This window comes from Oryzias latipes, chromosome 16 (assembly GCF_053564925.1).
Source record: "Oryzias latipes strain Hd-rR chromosome 16, Olatipes_Hd-rR_3.1".
In the NCBI taxonomy this organism is placed as follows: Eukaryota; Metazoa; Chordata; class Actinopteri; order Beloniformes; family Adrianichthyidae; genus Oryzias; species Oryzias latipes.
In genome coordinates this window covers 32,367,140-32,389,511 of record NC_136252.1, presented here as the reverse complement: position 1 = coordinate 32,389,511, position 22,372 = coordinate 32,367,140, and the positions used below count along the sequence as shown (strand labels likewise).

Genomic DNA, 22,372 nt, shown 5'->3' with positions numbered 1-22,372 from the left:
CCAAGCTCTTTCTGCCAAGCAGGGAGGTAATCAAACCATCAACCATCTCCAGCTTTTCATTTTCAAAGCAGAAAAACATTGTTGCTCCTTGAGCCCCCCCCCTCCTCCTAGCTTTCATCTGCTTTTTGCTTTTCCTGCATTTTGCTCTGAACCTTCTGACAGACAACAGAAGAGAATCCAGGTTACTCCGCCCGTCCCTTCTCACTAAAGGTGTGAATAAATAAAAGTCGTGGGGGGTAAATGAGACTTGGGGCATCTGACTGTGCTGCTGCTTTTTTTGGAGGTGCAGCCCTGCCCCTCCACCTGGCTGTGAAGGTGATTTTTTTCCCCCTTTGTCTGGGAGTCCAGTTTAAAATCAGTGGCCTCCAGTGCAGCTGAAGGTTTCCTCTGCAAAGTTGAGTTTCAAATTCCTCAAACACTAAAAGGAGAGATTTCATTTAATTTTGTTCTGTTTTTACAGTCCACCTAATTCTTTTTGACAAGCAAAATCAGACTTTGGTTTTCAAACCTGCTTAGAATCCAAATTTTGCCAGCTATCTGGAAAATATGGACTCAACTGTTCATCACTAGTTTAGAGGCTGTAACTCTGTTTGGTTTTTCTTAACAAGCTTTTACCTGCAAAATACTTTTCTTATTCCTACATGTATCCATTTTATTATTTACAACTATTTTAATTTGCTGTCATAAAAAAGGTTTTCTGCAATTATGAACGTTCATTTACAATAACTGAGGGGAAAAATTACAACAAAGATATATAAACTTTGTCCCGTTCCTTTAAGAAATTTATAACAATTTGTATGTTTTAGGTTAGTCAAATACTCATTCACTGATGTTCATGTGATGCTTTTGCACAAATGTATTTGTCATTTTCTTCCCCATGTGCACACAAACCTTTGGTTCGAATTTACAAAAAGTAAACAAAAAGGATTGTTTGGTCGAATTTGTTGTCCAAAGTTTTTGTACACTATCACTAAATTGTAAAATACATAGTGGGACAGATGTGAACCCATTTGAGAGTTTAATGCCTATTTGTTGTCATCTGCTCAAAGTGTACTCTTTGATACGTTAAACTCCTGGTTTGTTCTTAACAGATGCTCCACACTGAAGAATAAGGGGAACAGGGGTTTCTGAGGCTGTGCAATAACCCAAGTTGATATTATGGTTGTCAAAACTGACAAAGATGAAAGTGCAAGTCATGCTGGCTGCGTCCTGACCCCGTCGTGTTTTTGTTTCTCTCTTTCCTGCCGCCATGCTGACTGAAAGCGGGTCGAGGCGAGCTGTCCCTCCGAGATAAAGAACAATTATAGTCATCTGTCCTCGATCCAGAGATAGACAAAGAACTGTGTCATTATCCTTTTACCCAAAAGGCGTCCAACTCATGACGCACCTGAACTTGTGAAGCATCAGCACCACCTGACAAACGGATGGACAAGAGTCCAAAGAGCTTTAAAATTATCCCTCCACATTAACGACCATGTTAAAGGTTTAAAAAGTTATAAATATATATATATATATATATATATATATATATATATATTAAGAACCAAACCAGTCTACCCTCCAAAACAGTCTGTAAAGGATTTGACAGGTTTGTCTCATTTGCAGGACAACACTTGTGCCTCAAAGGGAAAAAAAAACTTTCTATTGGTCCTGATACAATAAAATAAAATAAAAATCTATCATACTCGACTAAAAATAAGCAGGAAGAGTCAAAACTGATCCAAAAGAGCCATCATTGTTTGTGCTACAGTTGCTATGGTTACTAGCTTGTTTATGCAAAACACCCCTGCATTGAAAGCAGAGGTGAAGCACGTCAGAGAGGGACCTCCTCTCCACTTCTTTAAAACTGTTTTTTTTTTACTTTTATGCTCAAAAAAAGGGCACAATGCAGCTTCTATGCAGCCAAAATCTTCAAATTGGAGTTTTCTTATTAGTTTTTTATTATAATAATTTATATAATAAATTATATATAATATATATAAAATATAATATATATATATATATATATATATATATATATATATATATATATATATATATATATATATATATATATATATATATATATATATATATATATATATATATATATATATATATATATATATATATATATATATATATATATATATATATATATATATAAATAATGTATAAAATATATATATAAAAATTATATCTATCTATCCATCTCTCTCTCTCTCTCTCTCTCTCTCTCTCTCTCATCCACACCAGACCAGACCCAAGCTGTAGGCTGTGCAAAGAGGCGCGTGAAACAATCCAGCACATAACTGCAGGGTGTAAGATGCTGAAGATGCTGGCAGGGAAAGCATACATGGAGCGCCACAATCAAGAGGCTGGAATAATACACAGGAACATGTGTGCAGAATATGGACTGCAAACCCCAAGGTCAAAATGGGAAACACCTCCGAAGGTGGTAGAGAATGAGAGGGCAAAGATCCTGTGGGACTTCCAGATCCAGACTGATAGGATGGTAATGGAGAACCAACCAGACATTGTAGTGGTGGATAAAGAACAGAGGAAAGCCGTTGTGGTGGATGTGGCAGTGCCAAGCGATGGGAACATCAGGAAGAAGGAACATGAGAAACTGGAGAAATACCAGGGACTCAGAGAAGAACTGGAGAAAGCCTGGAAAGTGAAGGTGACAGTGGTGCCTGTGGTAATTGGAGCACTCGGGGCAGTAACCCCCAAGCTGGAGGAGTGGCTACAACAGATACCTGGAAAGACCTCAGACCTCTCAGTCCAGAAAAGCGCAGTGCTAGGAACAGCTAAGATACTGCAGGACCCTCAAGCTCCCAGGCCTCTGGTAGAGGACCCCAGCTTGGGTGAGAAACCACCCGCGGAGGGTGAGAGGGGCGTTTTTATTTTTATTTTATGCTAATGTCGGCCAATGCTGATGTTATTCTGCACAATTCCTGGAGGGAATTTTGAAGCTTGCAGCACATATAAAGTGCTATACATGAATGCTTTAGTAACTGAAGATCCCAAAATACATTATTTTATTTTCACATTTTAATTATGTTACCAATATCTATTTGTGTACCCTTTTAAATTAATCAATTTGAACATTCTAAAACCATTTTAGCGTTTAAAAGAGACCAAGGTAAATTCCATTAGTCATTATTTTGCCTTTATTTTTGTCGTTTCACATTATCAGGCACAATTAGCATATAGCCTTAGGAATTTCAGCATTGTTCCGCTTTATTTCAATAGGTTGTTAGCTGTTGTATATGGATCAAAGTTAATAATTAATCGTCTGCAGCATCACTTAACATTTTTCTGAAGTTTTTGATTTGTTTTAGAAAATTCTGATTTTTCACCTTTCTTCCTTTTACTCTCTTCCACCCTCCCCTCACATTCTTCCCCTCTCCCTCCCCACACACACTAAATGTAACAAATAAATAAAAAATAATACGACAAAAAGGGGTTTATACAAATCTACACTCTAGTTTCTCGAAGCTATATAACCTCTTTTTGTGATAGTAAAACCTGTCCAACACAAAAAGCCTTCAGCTCTAATCTGTTTGCTCAGCTGTTGGACAGAACAAGTTAAAAAAAAGAAGAAAAAAAATTCTGATTTAAAATGATGACCTGGTAAATTACACTTTTGGTAAATTATCTAAAATCAAAAATGATTCTTTTTACTTCTATTAATTCTCTTTATTTTGTATATTTTTTGCCATTTTTATGCTTATGCTTCTAAGGTAAACATTTTACCAAAATATTAAAGGTTTTTATTGTGTTTAGCATCCAGTCCATTTCATCATTTTTTGCTATGTTTATAGCATTGGACCTTCAGTAGCAAATTTAAAATAAACTTCTCAACTTTTTTCAGTGAAATGTATATTTCTGCAGGTTTTTCTTACAGTGTTCAGCTCAACTTAAAAACTAAAACTGCATATCCAGAGGGGAGGAAAAATATTTGTAAGTAATTGATCCTGCAAGTTGTCTCAGGAAATCACATTGCATGATTTTTAACAATTGTTTGTGTTTTTGTTTAATTGTTTATCCTGAATAAGTGACTTTTGTTGTAAAACGGCTTCAGCTACTTTGGCATTTAAGCATTTTTGACACCGTGATTTTAACATGTCATTGCGGGATTTGTTGATGGGATTTTCCACTTCAGGGCCATTGTAAAAGCATGTTTGAACAGATTAGAACATCAATAACACAAGAATGAGTGATTAAGGAAGTGCTGAAGCTTCTGCCTCATGAAGGTGAGCGCGATTAGCTCCTCCTCTGTTTGGCAGCGGCGAGCCGAAGAGCACGGGGGCAGCATGGCTCCCTCCACCTGCCTCATCTCTCAGCCAAGAGAGCAGCCAGCTTCTGCTTGCTGGCAGGATGATGGGAGCTGCACAGGGGGTTCAGCAAGCGCCTCACCGACCGAATTAAATCCTCAAACATTTTCATCTTGTAAGTTGAAATGTGGAGGGACACGATAACATCTACCTATGGGGAATATTCCGAATGAGGGATGCCCAGGCTCATTACTTCATGCATAGACTTGGTTGCACAACTTCTAAAGCTCTGTAAAATGTATTGATTTGTGGAATCGCTTGGGGTTCTTTCCTTAAAAAAAAGGAACAGAAGATGAAATCTGTGTTCAGGAAAGATCAGATAAATGTGGAATTTCAAATTTAGATTTCTTTGAGCAGCAGAGGGCCTCAACACCCCCTCCCCTTTTACTAGCCTTTAGAGTTGACGGGTAGATTAAAAAAAATATATATCACTCATCTTGACAGACAGTTTCTAAATGCAGATAAACTGTAAAAAGGAGGCCAGACAATTACATTTTTAACAAAAGCAGTTTAAAAACGGCAGAGGAAAGTCCAAAGTCATTGTGTGCTTAGCACCCAGTTTCATAACATTAAGTTATAAACTGAAGACTTTCTTAAAGACCTTCTTTCAGCTGTTTTCACCATTCTAACATTTTTAATCCCATTAATAAAGCTGAAATTTATTTGAATTTAAATATTCATCTCCTGCCAAAACTTTGGGTTTAGATCACCTTCATGGTTTTTATGGTTTATTGTTACGGTTTTTATGAAACTTACTTTCTTGTATTTATTAAAACAGAAATGCTTAAGATTCTTTAAAACTCATTTAAGAACCTGTTTAAATCTTTTAACAGTTTATCCATACATTTTATTTTATTATTGTTATTTTTTTGCTAGGAGGATCAGTTGTGAATGAATTCTCATCAATAATGATGACCTGGCAAATTACACTTTTGGTAAATTACTTCAAATCAATTACAGCATTTTTTTCTATTCGATTAATTCTCTTTATTTTGTGTATTTTTAGCCATTCTTATGCAAATGCTGCGTTAATTGCTAATAAAGTAACCGCTTTATCAAAATATTATCAAAGTTTTTTAATTGTATTTAGCATCCAATCCATTTGATGGGGTTTAGCAATGTTTATAGCATTGCACCAACATTAGAGAATTAAATATAAACTGCTCTCCTGTACGTCTCCAACGCAGAGTGTTTGCTCTAACCAGCTGGAGGAGCCTCCTCGCCAAAGTTGTAAGATGTTCATGGCAGCATGATGTTCCGTCATTGCAATCGTCACTACACATCAGTCGATCGGTGCAGGAAACGGTAACTGCAAAACGTCCCTGCACACATCTGCTGGCAGGAATAACACTCGGGTTTCACAGCTCAATTAATAACAAGCACGAGGTGCACATACACACACATACACACACACCTATGAGGAAACTTCTAATGGCGTGCCTTCATTTGCAGTTGTGTTGCAGCAGACAACATTAACAGTCACGTGTCTGATCTGTTGTGCACAAAGAGAGTAGGTGTTCCTTTTTTCAACAAAATGAACATTCACTCGCTCCAGCCCATTGGAGGAGGCTGGGGTACGCTGTCACAGCATCTGAAATGACAATAGATGCTCTGCCGCTGCTGCCACTGCAAGCACAAAATTATTCAGGCAGGTTGTACATACAATCATGCACTCACAGTTTCATAAAAAGGTAAAGTTCAGCTGCGAGAAAACTCACTGTTGAGTTCACCGTAAATGCTCAGGAGGTCCTCGGCTGACTCCATAAAAAAACCACAGTGCATATTTTACTGACTCACACAGCAAGGACTGTTTGTGTCAACCCAGGAAGTGCTGCAGAAAGAAGTCTACTTCCCCACACTCACAAATCATCCACTTCAGCTTCATATTTTTGTAGCTCTGCTCGATGCAAGTACAAAATCAGCATCAGCTTGAAAACTGGCAAAAAAAGCTTTCTGAGGATTATAAAACAAATTAAACAATGCATGAGAATTGAAAAATTTCCTACATTTTTCCTGCTTTATGACTTTGACCTGTAACAATTTTAAGCAGAGAGACCATAGATCCTTATTTTTCCACATTTCTGTCCCTATTCTACCACTTTTTTGTTCCTCTTTAAAAACTAGTCTCAATCAGACGTGGAGTTACAGAAAAACAAATTATGTCTGCAAAGGACATCAAAGGTTTGGGATTGTACTGTTATTCTCATGAAAAATAATTGATTTTAATGATGTGAATCACAGAGAGGCCGTGTTGCTGTGTTACCTTCACCAGCTGTGACCCAGAGAATCACAGCGCCCCCCTCAGGCTGACCAAACTACTGTATGTTAGAGGGCTAAATTGCGTTTTTTTGTTCAATAAACTGTTTTCAAATTAAAGTTATTTAAGCAAATCTTTAGCCTTAGTCACATGCACCTGTACAAGGGTTGATCCATAGAAGTGATGTGGGTTTTTGGGTTGTCAGACCCGTGGAGAATCATGGAGAGGAGCAGTCACATCTTAAAGGGAGCTCAAGTGTGTCTTGCAGTTCCCTGTACAGCCATCTTAAAAGGCATCATAACAATGGAACGTACAATTGTTGTGTGTAGCAAATGTATCGTGAAGTATTTGTGCACGTGAAAAATAAGTGCCCGTAGGATGTCCACACACACTAACTGCGTTTCCATTACACATATCTGCAAAAATTCTAGAAAAATTCTAGAAAATGTAAAAAAAAAAACACTATTTCGCCATGACACTGTTTCCATTAAATCATAATTATGCAGATAGACACACCAGGCCATAGAGCGGCGAGCTCCTTACACGTGGGGGCGGCTACGGAGAAAAGTGGTTGATCATTTTACAGAGGCGCTGTGGATCCAGCAATTCCACATGACACGCTTAACTTTTGATGAGCTGTGGGGCGCTGTGGGACCTCTGGTGGCGCCTGCTGTGCAGCGCCTAAGGCAGCCAGTTCCTACAAAGAAGCCCTTAGGGGTGTTGGTCACGTGATTCATTTAATTTGGAAAAAGTGTTTCCGTTTCCATCAATCCTTACTTAACCTTATGTGTTGTTTAACTGTTAACTACGACTTATCGCCTGCTGCATGACCATAGAAAAAGAATGTGCACAAACATTTTTACTCCACAGGTTCACCAAGCGATTTATTTACAGCCTTGATATTTTGTGTGGGTCACCTGTGTACCCCATTCGGATTTTACCGTTTTTTACCCGCAAACAGCCTGTATCCACCCGTAAGGGCAGTTGTGACTAAGGCTTAAGGACGGACGCACTGAATCGATTAACATCTTAAATCTGACTGCTAGACTACAGCTGTGCGAGTGAACCAATGGTCCTTTTATATGGGGTTCATTCACTTGTCAATCCTCTATAAACCACATAAAACTACAAACCTGTGTTTTTTGACTGTCAAATAGTCACAACCTTTTTTTACCTGCCAATATGGCTTCTTACAGGTAAATCCTCCAAATGAGGAGACGCACTGAAACATTTGTGCTGCGGCAGAGACAGGTTTCCCTTAAATCACGGAAACGCATCAGATGAAGTTATTGGTGAAATTGGTGTCGGCTCCTTGAGCGTTCACCTCGGGCTGGTACCGACACCCGCTCTGCTGCTAACACAAACGGACACGCAGCTGCCCTCGCCACGAGCGAGACATAAGCAGTGAATTCAGCCCTTCCTGCCAGAGGCCATCAGTTCACAGTTTTACACCCAGTTTGGTGTTTCCAAATGTAAAAAGTGTTCCCTCAGAAGGCATGAAAGGGGGGCTTATGACTGTACTCCTGCTGGAAGAGCCACCCCGTTTTGCGAGGGACAGACATCTCCCCATCAGCTGAGAAATGAAGCTGAACTCCAGAACACCTTAAATGTATTCCCTTCCATGCCGTGCATACGGATGAGCTGGATGTTTACTGTGTGGATGTGGCGAGCGTCATCCGTCTTCTGGGGACAGGCTAGTTTGTGCGAGTCAGCTGTTCTTTGTTTCTCCCCAGTATATTATCTAAATATACTCCGGCCCTCGGAGTTCATTCACTGGATGAGGTGATGACATCTGTGGAAAGCTCGGGCACGCACCTTTCTCCCAATGACGCCATCATCGGAAAAATGAACTTTTTTCTTCAGAGTCTGACGGGCTGAGACGCTGAGCTGCCACAGACTAGAGCAGACAACGTCACAGCTCAGGACCCACAAACATCTCCTCAGTTCTTAACCAGAAGAGTCTGCAATGTCTATTATTCAAAAACATGTACATAATTAGGACTAATTCATTATAGTAGGGTTAGTGTCTGTAAAAGCGGATTATTGTGAGGCGAGGACATAGAATGGGTTTGTTCATGACTAAGCAAAGGGAAAGTGTCCTGTTTTTCTTTCACACCAGACCTGCTCCTGCAGTTTGGTTTGTTTAGAAGACGTGAAAGCTCGCCTGAACAAGCAAACTCCGGTTTGACAAAAACAAGTTTCTGCTCAGAGGACCAAAGAGTAGAAGCAACTTTAACAAAGCAGATTAAAAGAAACACTAAGGACCCGAAGGCATTTATCGTGTGTTGGTCAAAAAACAGAACAAATTTAATTTCTTTTTCTAGTCAGTCGTTTTGGGTGGAAATTCTGCCTCTAAACCAGCAGCTGATCCAGCAAAAGGAATCTGTTTGGGTACCAGTGTTGATAATTTTGGCATGACCCAACTGTGGATTTGAACCCGCAACTTTAATCTCAAGATGGATGCTCTATGTGCATCAGGCCATTTAACAGATACAAATGTTTAAAAACTTATATTTTACTTTTTTAATTTTTCTCAGCTATTTTGACCCTTTAAAGATCCACTCTGATGAATATCGTGTAAACTTGTTCTGGTGGCATCTTTCTGATAAAAATGCCACAAGAACATGCATGAAGAAAATTAAGCTGAAAATTGCATTTCTGAGTATGTGACTAAAAAAAACTTGAAGGTGTGATGTATTACCTAATCAGCAAGCAAGAGGATCGGAGTAGGACTTTAAAAAGCTGAATGCAGTGGAGGTAGTATGCAGCAATTGAATGCACCAAGAATTATTCAAAGAGAACCAGGGGAACTGTTGGGCACGGAGAAGATTTCCAGGAAACAGAGTTTGTTGGCCACAGGTGAGTAGTTACCTGGATGGCCAGCAAGAATCAAGAAAACAAAAAAAATCATAAATCCAGTCTGTCGTTCCTCATTACCACTCCACACAGTGCAGCTTTGACAATCAAGGGACGACTGAGACAATAGAGTCAATAACAGGAATCCAGACTAACTGTGGCTCTATGATACAGGCTTCATGGCTCTAATGACAGAGTTTCAGAGTACGGTACTCACAATAAGGTTTGGGTCAGCAGCCAGGACACAAAAACCAAAAGAGGAGAAGAGGACTATCCAACAACGTGGCAGAGACAGAGCAGAAGAACCAAAGCACAGGCAAAACCAATCAAGATAATGGTCCAAGCTGACTGGAAACACATAAGCAAACAGGAAGCATTTCAAAATAAAAACACCAGACCAGGAAGTCAAGCTGCTGAACAAATCTGCCCCTCAAGCAGACCATTTTTCAAAATCTTTGTTTTTCACACATTTGATAGATAGATAGATAGATAGATAGATAGATAGATAGATAGATAGATAGATAGATAGATAGATAGATAGATAGATAGATAGATAGATAGATAGATAGATAGATAGATAGATAGATAGATAGATAGAAGCATAAAAAGTGGTAAAAAGTAGATGCCCGTTTAGTGACTCCTCCTCGTGCCCCCTCCCCTCCCAGCGGCATTGAACAGTGTAACTGCACTCGGTGCAAAGGACTTCCTGAGTCTTTCTGTGGAGCATGGCAGAGAGCGAAGGCGGTCGCTGAATGCGCTCCTCTGGTCACTAAAGAGTCCATGTAGGGCAGGGGTCGGGAACCTATGGCTCGCGAGCCATATATGGCTCTTTTGATGGTCACATGTGGCTCGCAGACAAATCTTTAATTATACTTTTTTTTTCATTAGACCAGTCCTTCTCGGGCGCGATGCGATGCCAGAGGCGTGCAGTAGTAGCGTTGCTTGGAGAAAAAACTATCAGTTTACTATTATCTATTATTTCACAGAGTTTGTACCACCCGGAAACCTGTGAATTGCCGTGCCTAAAACGGCGCGCTCCCGTCTCTGAGAAAGAGCGCGCAGTTGCGGGGACGGGATGTGTGAGGGAGAAGGGGGGGGCAGCAGGTGAATCGCGCAGGGATGGCAAAAACGTAAACCCCGCTGCCCGTCACTCACTGCAGCGTGAGTGTGTGTTTGGCTCCAGGTCTGCATGTGATCAGTCTGTCTCACATCTAAAGAACATTCAGACCTACGATCACGTTTAAAGTCTCAACGCCTGCATGAAGCAGAAACTCACCACGTATCAACCGGACAAGACCATCAGCAAAACTACCACGAATCATTTATTAGCAACAGCATAACGATGACTTATTGTACTTTAAAAGTGTTAAAATTACATCAAATGCACACATTCATTTGTATTTTTAGTTTTAAAAATATTGTCGCGGACTGAGTTTAACTTGGCTGTTGGGCCTCGTTAAAAGTTCTGGAGTTCATGGAACGCATCGATCAAGCAGTGATCTGATTGGCCCTTTGTTCTGTCGCTCAGCCTGTTGTTAGGGAGTTTGGACCAATGGGGTTCAGCTATGGGCCGAATAAGGGAAATGGGAGGACTGGAGCGGGAGCAGGGGAATAAAAAGTTGAGAGAAGCACTCTCGTCTCGTCTCGGCGGGCGAGAATAAGGAGTTGCTGAATTAATTGTACGGCGTTTGTTAGGGGTCTGCAGTAACCAGAACAAAGAACCTTAAAAGAGGTTAAGTCTCCGTGCCTCAGTGTGGGAAAGGGACGCTACATTATTGTATGGCTCTTTCAAAATTACATTTAAAAATATGTGGCGTTTATGGCTCTCTTGGTCAAAAAGGTTCCCGACCCCTGATGTAGGGGATGACCAGTGTTCTTCATGACAGCATCACTCATCGGTTGGGAATTACAAGGGCGGGGCAAAGTAAACTTGGGGCAGAAGTTATGGAAGTCCTGCACTTTGCAGTCTGTGTCCGGGTAGCTCCCTCAAACTTTATATTTCGCTCACTAATTTTAAACGCCTGTTTTAACATCAGGTACAACACTTTTTACTAGGCCTGCACAATATACCGCAAATTTAGCGTTATCGCGACATTAAGCTGTGCAATATGCATACCCCAAAAGACGGCAAAAATCGCAATAAATGTTTACCTTAAATGTGCTAAAACAATCTCATGGCAGCTTGAAATATTGAACAGATGAAATAAATCCCTTTATGCATTTAACCAATCAGAAGGACCCGTTTACGTTGTTGATCAATCAGATGAGTCCTTTTATGTTTGATCTTTGCCTCCTACGTCTACAAGGGGTCAGTTGGAGTATAACTTTTAAACTGTTGCAGTGAAATGGAAATTATTTTTTTGGTTGTTTTGCTATTTGTTTATATACCGCGAATTATATCGTTATCGCAATATTAATCACCAATATCGCATATCGTGAGTTTTCCTCACATCGTGCAACCCTACTTTTTACATTTCCTTTTTTCTGTTTGATAACTCGACAATCCTTGCTTTATATTTGTCCCTTTGTCTATAGAAATTTGTATTTCCCTCTCAGAGTTTTGTATTTAACATCTTTAGCTATTGTCATACATTGACGTTTAGGTCAGGTCAATGCATTGTTGTAAATGTTAATCAATATAAATCAGAACAAAAAGGCCATTTTCAGGCATGATAACACTGTGATCCCCTGGGAAATATAACAAAATTATCACAAAAATTACAATGAATCAAAACCAAAGAGGTGCAACTTACAAGAGCAAACAGAAACAAATGTTTTTAGACGTTATCAAAACTTCCATTCAGATCCCGTCAATAAATATGAGCGTGTGCAGATAAGGCAGGAAAAAAAACAAGAAAATAGTTTGTTACAGTTCTAAAAGGAGCTGCTTTGAGAGAATTCACAGAAATACGTCCCTTTTGAAAGCTGATAAAAACAAATTTTCCATCAAATCAGAAAAAAATCTTTTCTTCAAAGAAAATACAGGCCTGTTTTAGAGAAAAGTGTTACCTCAAAAATATGCTTAAAAAGGGGGGCAGTCAGTATATTTGGACCATGAGTAATGAATGAAACCTCACAGGTCTGTGGACGTGTTATAACCACACTGCATTAAATCATCAATTTGACATCCAACAGCAGACTCTGCAACCAAAACACTCCACTCCTCCTTTCTACCAACAAAGCGTCTCATCTTACCACAGTCCCCGTGCCCTTTTCAACACAAGCATCAAACATTACATAAGAGAGAAGCGCTTAGCTCGCTCTGTATTTTCGGCGCCATCCCGCAGCACATGTTTCGTAAAGCCTGTCTCTGGGTCATGAAGTGCTGGGATAACACTTGGATTATAGTATCTCCTAGGTAACCCCTCACCCACCACTAAGGCCAGCATGAGGCCGAGCAGAAAGCAGCGAGCAAACGTCAGAGATGTGGGTACCACAACACCATGGGAGTTCAGAGAACAACAGGAGGACCTCATCTGATGTTTATGAGGCAGAAATTCAAACTTCAGAACAATGAAACAGCCGTTTCTGCGTTTCCAGACACGAGAACTCTGTCACAACACAAAACCGAAACACAATGACACCAGAGAGACCAAAAACTCCCAGACTATCTAGGAAATCCACAGGACCGCTCCTGTGATTCACAAAACTCTTTAAAAAAACATCCAAAGATGAAGAGCACTTAAAGTCCTGCCTGATAATTAGACGCACAAAAGGAAAGAGTTATTTTAACACAGATCAAACTTCATTTTGTGCCAGCAGACGGTTACATGGCAGCTGTGTTTGCCTCCATCCGAGGTCCTCACCCCGTAATTCCGCATCAAAGCACCAGAGATCTCCATAAAGGGGAATCTGTGCTGCTGCAACTCATCTGGCTTCCATAAAGCTGTCAGCGATAATGAAGACACAGACAGTATCCTCCAGAGGGCGTTTCTGTTTATCTCCCGAACGTTATGGTCACAGCCTTGATTACAGCATGCTGCCTCTTCATCGTGGATTTGAGCATCATCCTCTCAGACACAGACAGATAACAGTTCTGATCAGCTTTAAAACAGCTCAGATTTTGGACAGCATTTGTTGAGTTGTCTTAATTTGTCTGATCTTTCAGTAGTATTGACCACATTTTTGAATGTTTTTTTATTCTTAGTAACAAGCTTCCTTTTCAGTCTCAGAGAGTAGTGCTGCATTTTTCAAACTAAAATGACTGAAAATTGTGATGAATGTTGTTTGAGAGAAAAAAGTAAATAGAAGAACATTAGAGCTACAAATAAAGCTTTTATCTGTCATATTATTTGTTTCATTTGCTTTCTGAATTCCATCATCTTTTTCTTTATTTTGCGGATCATTGATTCCCTTTCATTTATCAAAAGCATTTGGTTTTTTGTACGTTTGTAAGGTCACATTAATGCATCCTTCATCTGCATCAAACTAGGATCCGTCAGCAGCAGTGTCCTCCACGTTCATGTCAGGTATCGAGTACGGGCCTGAGACTGTGAGGCCTCACGTTTCCCGGCAGCTTTGGTCCTGGTTGGACTCAAACCAGAGCTGCTTTTCTCTGATGGTCCTCTCAGTTTGGAAGGTGTGAAAGCTTCCCTGACCTCTGGTTTGGACCAAACTCTTCACATTACTTACTTGCAAACGAACTCTGGTGTGGTTCCCTTTAGTGTGAATGCAAGCAGACTGAGAAATGTGCAGTTTTATGTAGATGTGTCTGGTCATTTCTATAGTTCAGTTTTCCTTTCCCGCCTGGTCAGAGCTTGTGTCATGCCTCCAGGTGACCAGCCGTTGCAATTTCAGCCTTTAGATTTCACCAAAACGGATGAGGGTGGGAACATTTATCAGCATCCCTCCTCATGTGAACAAAGCCCACCTGGATGATCACGTTTACCCACCTTTGATATATTGTATCCATGACTACCACCTTATTTTTCTGGATTCAGCACAAACCAGGAAGTACTAAAGATTGATGTCTGGAGATTTTCTCTTCTTCAAAAAAGAAAAAGAGGAGTAGACACCCGTTAAAGAGAAAACTCTTATTACTACCAACTGCAAGAACAATGGACAGCTCAACCCTTCCCAAATAGAAAGTACCATTGCTTCCTGATATGGGCGCTGCCATGTTGAAACCAGTTGACAGGGATCAGTCTGAGACGCTCTGAGTCATCGTATCTATGGCAGCTATTGTTGTCTATTATTGTCCCTAACTCAGAGCGACTCGGACCAATCACTGTCGACTGGTTTTAATATGGCGGCGCCCGTTATCGGGAGGCAATGGTGAGAGATTTCGCCTCATTTTCCGAGAGCTGGATTAAAGGCATTTTCTATGGTCGACGTCTCGCCTCGATTCGTCCACTATTTTGTACAGTCAATGCTAATTTCACGTAAAATGCATGATATTTTTCTGTTTATGACAAATGTTTTTAAAAATTTTAAAATCAATGATTTGATTTGATAAAACCTCACCTGAGTCAGGTGAAAAGGTAATTGTGGGAAAGTTTTTAACAAATGAGCTACTAAAGAAGGGCCTCAGACATGAACAAGTCAAAAGCAGGAAGTTGAACCAGGTGAAAAGGAAACAGGAGAAATATGGTGTCATGCTTTCATAATAACACAGAAAATTAAGTTTGAAACATAAATAAAGACAAAAACAGTGATAACGTGCAAAGAAAAACTGATGGACTGAGACAAAAAGCAGAAAATCAAATGCTTTACATTTTTATGACGATGTACCTGGGCTACAACATATCCCTGCATACACTGGGCAGATGGCGGAACAGCGGGCAAGCGGCCAGTTCGTCGCAGATTGAGCTCAGTTAGTCAGGCTTCCACTCATGCTCGCATTCATAACTATCAGAGATGTAGAGCCTCCACTCGTTTTGGTGTGGGAGGAAGTAAGAGATCACCCACGCAAACGTACAGCCGGTCCAGGAGATGATCGATCCCAGGTCGCCCTGCTTAGAGGGGCTGCTGCCAAACTCCAAACTACATCCATGTATGTCCTGACTCAGAACTCAGCACCAGTCCAGAGAGAGAACTGACTGTCAGATGTTTCTACTTCATGATAATTACTCAACACTAACGTTGCTGTCCCAGTTTCTTTTTTACGGAAAGCTCCTGCTCATGTATTGAGTTTCTTATAACTCTTTTTATTTGTCTATATTGCCGTTCTGCTTAGAAATTGTCTGTTTGTCAGACTTTTCTCCATAAATATTAATTCATTTGACTGAGAATTTCTAACATCACTGAGAGGATCAACAGCAAAATATGGTGCCCGAAGAAAGACCAGCACATTGAGCAGAATTTGCTCCGCCCACATCAACGATGTTCCAAGAACAGATGATTGAGTTGGACAAGGTACACCGAGAGCTGTCTGTGTGGATTCTCATTCATCTGGGTAGATTCCATCAAAGTAGTAGGTTGAGAAACTTTCAAGTGGACTTGATTTATCTTTTAATAATAAAAAAATCTTTTATCTGAGGTGAAGCTGACTGATATTGTACTCAATACTTGATAAAGAGCTTTGCTGAGTCAAAAAAAATGCTACTAAAAAAACAGAAATTAGCAGAGAACTTTAAACTCACAAGTAAATTGCCCCACTCTGATCATCTTATGATCCACGTTCAAATCCAGGAGGATTGGCGTCACCGGGGCCCCACTCTGAAGCCAGGCTCGGGGTTGGGGCTTGCAGGCGAGTGCCTGGTGACCGGGGCTTTTCCCACGGGCCCCGGTCAGGCACAGTGAGACCACTCTCCCATGGGCCCACCACCCATTGGAGACCTAAAAAGGGGCCGGTGCAATGTGATTTGGGTGGCAGTCGTGGGCGGGTGCCTCGGCGGGCAAAACCCCGGTCATGGCGCCTCCCTGGAGAGGTGTTCCGGGCATGTCCCACTGGGCGGAGCCCCCAAGGAAGACCCAGGACACGCTGGAGAGACTATGTCTCTCGGCTGGCCTGGGAACGCCTTGGGGTCCTCCCAGGGGCGCTGGAGGAAGTGGCTGGGGCGAGGGAAGTTTGGGCATCTCTACTTAGACTGCTGCCCCCGTGACCCAGTCCCGGATATGCGGAGGAAGATGGATGGATGGATGGTGGGATGGATGGATGGATGGATGGATGGATGGATGGATGGATGGATGGATGGATGGATGGATGGATGGATGGATGGAGAGAAAAAATGTGTCATTTCCTAAGACTTAGTGTCTGCAGAGCAGCAGGAGTTTATTGGAAATTCCCTGTTAGTTGTATGTAGGACTGTTGGCAAAGAGCAACCCCACCCTCCTTCCCCTTCCCACTGCTGAGAGCTCCATGTTTACACTCTGTCCTGCTAGCTTACAGCCCCTCACAACCTCAACCTAACATTAGCAATGCAACAAAAATGGCGAGCAATATTGGAGCCATCAGGCGTACAGTTTTGAGCCAGAAACCAGTTCAGACGAGGAAAACAAAGACACACATGGATTTATTTGTCTGCAAGCAGAGTATCAGAATGGAGCGGAGCGGGGAGCTTGTGGTCCTGCCCAGCATTTTTTCTGTCACAAACATGATCATTTTTTTTTTTGTCTGTTCCTGATTCACAATGATTGTGAATAAAGTCATATTTTAAGTTTAATTTTCTTATTAAATCACCAGAGAGTCTTTAATCAAATCAAAACTGCTGGACAAGGTCACAATTGAGCATTTATGAGGTTTTTAACACCAGAATGAAAGTCTAAAGAAAAGCGTTCTTTACCAAAACCTGCATCCAGTGGTCACTCCATGAACTGCAACATTTCAGGTTGCATCACTTCTAACATGAAGTTAACAGAAACCTTCATTTTTGATTTTTGCATTTTTTTCAATGAGTCCAAACTCTACTTATGGCAAACAGGGATCTATGATTGGAAATGATTAAATGTGAAGATTTCCTTAACTTTCGCTCATTTTTAACCATTAAGTTAAGGAGACAGAGAAAAAAGGTTGTAGAAGTTTTTTCCAAGTGATATGTGATCGCACAAACAATAGACTCAAAAACATTATTTTCTAAGACGCATGTTTGGCATTTCTTTATGACAAAAGATCCTCAGCAAGTCTGAGTTCTGTCAAAGTTAAATCGCAGCTTCAGTGCAATTTGTTCCAAACATGTCCACCTCTCCACCCGTGCAGTAAAGAAAGAGGAGGATGAGAGCGTCGCACCACCCTGACTAAAACTGTTAAGAGGAAAAGCCTGAGGGAAGGACCCATGGGAGGAGCACTCCTTTGAGGGCCTCTCAGCGCTCGAGTTCTTGTCAAAATGATGCCAGAAACCAAAAATGGGGCAAAAGCAAACGTGACTGCAAACAGTGGAGGATCAAAAGGGTCTGCATGAGCACAAGCAACACATTTTTAAAGGAAGAAAAGGATTTAAGTGGAAAGGATGAATTTAAAGTCCGATGTTTGCATACCAGTGAGATTATCCCAAAATGCCACCAAGCGGCAGGTGGCCACATGGTGGCATTTACAACCAGGAAGCAGCAGTCACATTTATACTTACTGTGCTGTGGATGCAGAGGTTTTTTTTTTAACTTGTTCTGTCCAACAACTGAGCAAACAGATTAGAGCTGAAGGCCTTTTGTGTTGGACAGGTTTTACTATCACAAAAAGAGGTTGTTTATCTTCGAAAAACCAGACAGTAAATTTGTATAAACCCCTTTTTGTTTTTTATTTTTTTTTATTTATTTGTTACATTTAGTGTGTGTAGGGAGGGAGAGGGGAAGAGTGTGAGGGGGGGGGGGTGATGGGAGACAATAAAAGGAAGAGAGGTGGAGAAAGTGGGGGATACAAGCGCTGATTTGAATAAGTTAATATTTTAAGCTGTAACGATCATACCAGATCTGCTGAAAAGACAAATATTACATCAAAGGTGAAATTCTGACACGAAGATGAGCGAAATACATCCGTCCATCAATACACTGTGGGATAGGAGGAGGGATGAAGCAGACAGAGAGCAGTGTGGCAGTGTGCACGTGGGGGTTGAGATACATGCATGCTGCTGGAGTGAACCGTGTGTTCATAAGGGGAACCAGATCATACCCAGCCTGACCAACCAGACCAGGAGAGGGGGGAGAGGAGAGACCCCCAGGCCGGGAGCGCCCCAGGCGACGAGACCCAAGCAGCCCGGGAGAGGGGGAGGAGGGGACCACCCCCCGGCACTGGGAGGCATAGGCGGACCCGGCCTGTCCTGTGGCCCCCAGGCACCCGACCCAAGCAACCCAGACATCACCGCGCAAACACAGCCCCCCCCCCCCCCCCCCCCCCCCCCACACACACACACACACACACACACACACTACTGTACCCTCTACAACCCTCCTCACCCACCGTATTATCTGACCCCTCCTTCCATACCCCCCCTAATGCCCTAATGCCCTCCCCACTCTGCGATGGGGAGGGAGAGCCCCAGAGGATCCCGGTGAGCCAGCCCCCAGGTCTGTCCCACCCATGCACTCTCGCACACACACTCAAAATCTTCTGGTTGCCCCCCACCCCCGTCGCCACGCAGTAACCTTTTCCAATCGATCGACCCCCCCAGCGCGGATGTTTAGCCGTGCCCCCCTCCACCAGACCATCCCCATAAAGCCCTAGACGAATCAGGGTGGTATGCGAGTAAATGCAGAGGTTTTAAGAAAAAGTTACAATTTTACAACCACCGGACGATTTCTTGACATCGCTCAGTGGCCGCTGGGCAGATTTGAAGGCAACAATTGACTGATAGGAAGATCTCCGAGGTCCCCAAAATCATCCGATAATCTGCCGATTTCAGACTGCCTCCCACCCCCCGCCCCTCTGCTGCTGTCCCACTGCTACCACCCGGTCGTTAGAAATTGTACAGAAACAGTGCGGACACTTGAAGAGGGCTGTTGACATGGGCCGGGGGCAGCAATCTAGCCATTTCAGTGGGTCCTGCATATAAATGGGGACACAGCACTGATGCTGCATTGATTTATTGATGCTCTTCACCCGATGAAGACTCCTGCCGTGGTTGGACTGCTTGGACCTTCGTTTTCTTTGGCCCTGGGGATGTTGTCTAAAAATGTATAAATTTGTAACTTGACAAGATTACGTGTGCTTCATTTTTACAGAAAATGTCATAACTGAATTTTTTTGTTTGTTTGTTTATTTTAAGAAGAAAATTGCTACAGTAATTGGCTTCACCTTTCATTTCACATTGTTCATAACTGTCAGTATTGAAATTTGGAAAATTGATATTTTTGTTCTTTGAAAATTATAGACATTTTAAACCTTTTTATGCAATTCACTTAAACTAGAACATAAGAGCAAAAGCTTTAGTGAGGAAAATTAATAATTATGATCAATTTATTTCAAAAGGTTTTTAGGTTTTCTTTATTTTTTTTTTTTTTCCAGTCAAATTTTTGTGAATAAGTGCCACTGATCATTTTGGTTATGGTGTTCTCTTTTAATTAAGAATTTAACTGAAATTTAAGATGTTTTTTTTCGTAAAATAACACAGAAGACTACTTCTGGATGATGTGGAATAAAACACAACAGATTTATTGGTTAAAATTTTCAGTCAATCATTGTTAAACAGAAACATTTTACCTACATTTACAAAATTAACCAAAGAAAAAGGCAGAGGTGAGGGTTTTTCAAAATAAAAGAGCCAAACAGAAGAAAAATGCAGCATCTCCTTCATCCAAAAGGACAAACTAACTCTCAAAAATGGTCACATGAAGAGAAAATAGAAAAAGCATCTTAACTGGATAGCTCTAATTAGACCCCATCATCATGAACGATAAAATAAAATAGCCCACAATGAAAATGTATTGTCATATGGAAGGCCACAATTGTACAACGGTCAAACCAGCAATCCTTAGTTAGCCTTTCAATGCAACCCAAATTCACAAAAATGTAAAATGCTTTTTAAAATGTAAAAGCTAAAAGAAACAGGGAAAATCCTATTTCATTGGTTTAATAGATATTTGGTTTTATTAGATTAAATACACCAAAAAACACAGAGAAAGACTATCTTTTTTTTACATTTGAGTGATTTTAGAGCAATTGTAGGGTTTGAGTTAAAGTTACAAAATAAAATCAGTTTAGCTCTTACATAACGTCACTGCTGCAGCTTTGTGCAGGTAAACCATGTTAAAGATAAAAAAGTTTCCATCCAGCCACAGGCTGACTCACAACTCTCACATCGGCACTGGGACCTGCCTCTGCGCGTTTCAGCTGTGAAGCATGGGCATGCATGGGATGGCATGACATCATGCATTCAAGTCTTATGAGCCAATCCAGAGGGAGATGCTTATTCCAAGCCGCCGGGCGTCTGATTGGCTCCGGAGCGCGTCCTGACCTTTTAGCTGAATCCTGACAAGATCAATCAAAAGCCAAGGCCTTCTGTGTGCTCTGCACAAGCCCGTTGAGTCACCCCAACCTGGCTTTGCAGCAGGATTGAACTGCCCACCCATCCAAAGAGCAGATGAATTCAAAAACCCATGATGCTGTGGATGCTGCCAGGACAACAAAGCACTTAAGACTCTTAGGGGATGAGGATCTGAGCTTTTTTTTTTTTTTTTAAATCATTTAGTGTGTGGAGACAGCAAAACACAGAGAACCGGATCAGCAGACAAAGAAACAACATCGATTCTATACAAAGACACACATTTGGGCAAAAGCTTTTATGTTCCTTGTGTAGACGAAGCAGTTTGTGTAACGCTGCAGCTCCAAAACCATCTGAGGACTTTCCCAGACTTTACCAAAGAAGAGGACTTCTGACATCAAGTTTTAAAAGTTTTACACTTGTGACTCAAATTTTAAGACTCATCCTAAAACTTCGACCATCTTTTGAACCATTATCAAAACGTTCCTAGTCGACTTTTAATCATGTTTCTATCATAACACTTTGTTTTCAAGGACATAATTTCTGGAGAGCGGGCAGGAGTTTATTAGAATTTCCCCTCTGGGTCGTGGATGGGACTGTTGGTGGGGGGTAAGCAGTGACTTTTGATTTTTATCGTTGTTTAAATGTCTTTTTAAATGCTAATTCAAGCTGTAGTTTACAGATGAGCTTTTTGCCTTTTAAGCAACAGTTCTTCAGCGTTTGATTGCCCACTTCTTACCCCAAACGGAGATGGGGTTTTTTTTTACGACACATTGTCCTTAACAGATAAGGAAGGATGCTGTTTGAACTGAAAACTTGCCCAAAATGTTCATTAAACGACACCCCTAATGAACTTTTCTGCTTGTACGTTGTAACCTCCCACTTGTATTCTCAATAAAAGGAGCACAGAGAGCAGCATTCCTTTGAGAGAAAAGGGGTGATGTTTGTCTCCCTTGTGCACAAGAAACTTTGCTTGTTGTTGGTGTGGTCTCTTACTGTGTTTTTCTTTACTGTCTATAGCAAATGTGTCAAACTCAAGGCCCAAAAGCCAAATGTGGGCCCTCATGTCATTTTATGTGGCCCACGAGAGCATAAAAGTTTTTAATTTCTTAAAATAAAATTTAACCTAACCTGACAGAATCAAATTTAAAAGGATTTATGCTAGAGTAACATGTGTTTTTTCCATGCAACTGTAATTGTCACTTTAAAAAGGTATAATAAACAAACAATGAGTTATTTAACATTAAGGAATAGTTACATTTATTTTTCATTACATTTAGTTGCATGGATAAGTTATATCTGGCCCTTTGAGGACAGACACTATGCTGATGTGGCCCTCGGTGAAAATGAGTTTGACACCCCTGGTTTAGAGGAATTTATCTGACAACTGTATAATATATATAACTGGACGTATCGCGTGTGATGTCACCCATAGAAAATGCCTTGTTTCTGGTTCCAACCAAAGGAATTTGATTCAGTCGCCATTTTTCTGCAGTAATCAGTGGCCATGTTGCAACCAGACGTCCTCTACATTTTTATGGCAGCCACTCTCTCCAATCGGGAGTGAGCCCGTTAAATGGCCACACCCC

The 22,372-nt window shown here is 41.1% G+C and overlaps 1 protein-coding gene across 19 annotated transcripts in view; it reads right to left on the bottom strand.

Moving 5' to 3' along the window:
- The window catches only part of syngap1b (synaptic Ras GTPase activating protein 1b), a 182,259-nt gene that overhangs the window by 150,044 nt on the left and 9,843 nt on the right, over positions 1-22,372 (bottom strand). The window contains exon 1 of one of the 19 annotated variants that reach the window (XM_078932590.1): positions 9,650-9,781. The exons of the other annotated variants lie outside the window; for them this stretch is intronic. The gene's annotated coding sequence lies outside the window, so the exon portion shown is untranslated. Of the gene's footprint in view, positions 1-9,649; positions 9,782-22,372 lie in introns of those variants that run through there. 19 annotated transcript variants of the gene reach the window in all.